Here is a 1,426-nt window from a genome sequence, read left to right on the forward strand (position 1 = left end):
TAGAAAGAAACGGAGGTTAAATTCATCCTTCTGTCCAAAATCACAAATTCCTTATAAAATTCAAATTTTGAAATGCGTTGGCTCAAGTATCTTAAAATTAAAGTACAAGGAATGTATTTTAAAAACAACTTCGCCTAACAATTTTGTTATGCTTAAAAATAAATCGCTTTTCCATATTACAAAAATGACTCGAAACCCTGAAGGGATAGAAATCCAGGGCAACCCGTGGAGAATAAAACGGTCATTATTCGTATATCCTACTGACTCTAAAGATTTTTATATGTGGGAGCTGTGTAGAATGTCAAGCAACGAAATACTAACTTTAAATCTCAATTATGTCAGACGCAAAATGGTTAGATTAGAAATGAATTTGTATGCGAAAGGTCCTATCAGAGTGTTTTGTGTGCCTCTTCTACATCACGAATAAACTAATGCAAATGGTACTCGATAAAAAGTGTGTACATTATGTAAAAAAATGAAATAGTTTTTCTGAATGCGTTGTAAAATTTTATTATAAATATTACGTAATTTTTATTTATTTAAGGAGATGAAAAAATACAAGTTTTTTAGATTTTGAGTAGTATTTTTTACATTAAGAATATGTATTAATTTTCTATCTTCTTAATTAACAAAAAGACGATAAAAAAGTTTAATATGTTTCATAAGTGGGTTATATTTCGCATGCAAATGTGTTTACTGCAGAATTTCTGCTTACGTGCAAAATACGTTAATAAAATATGAATCTCCAACGTTAAATTCGTTGAAAACAATATTCATTATATAAAAGATTGTTAATTATTTAGAAATGTTCTATATAAAGGTAAGCAAATTATTGAAAAACCGTACAAGACATTAATTTACAGAACAGTATAAAATTTTTAACATGACCTGTACGTATTTACAAGATTTTATAGTATTTTTACTTTTTATTTATCAAACATAGTACGTAGACCGTTTTGACGTTCCACACTTCATCGGTAGTTTTATACGTATACGTATTAATAAAAAATATAGATATAATACAAACCAATGTGTTGGCAATCTAATTTGAATTTGAATTTACCGCGCTGATATATCGATACCGGCTTCTCATTGATTGGACATCCATTCGAGATTACGGCAGTGAGGATAACCTCACAAAAATAATGCACATTTTTATGAGACAGATGAATGTAACACTAGAACTCTTACTCTGTTTTTGTTATAATTTCATTAAAATAGTAATATATGAATGTTTTTTTAAAATACGGAGTACAAAATCATTCATTGGGCTCGAAATAACAGTATTTTAAAATATATTGACTTCTGGGTTCTTCTGCTAGAAGAGCTCTTCTGCATTTACATATTACCAACATTGCAATCGAGTCAGCATCGCCAATTAATCAAGATTTTTGATCGATTTGAGAGTCCCACTTTTTCAGCAAGA

The sequence above is a fragment of the Belonocnema kinseyi genome, chromosome 4 (assembly GCF_010883055.1).
Source record: "Belonocnema kinseyi isolate 2016_QV_RU_SX_M_011 chromosome 4, B_treatae_v1, whole genome shotgun sequence".
NCBI lineage: Eukaryota > Metazoa > Arthropoda > Insecta > Hymenoptera > Cynipidae > Belonocnema > Belonocnema kinseyi.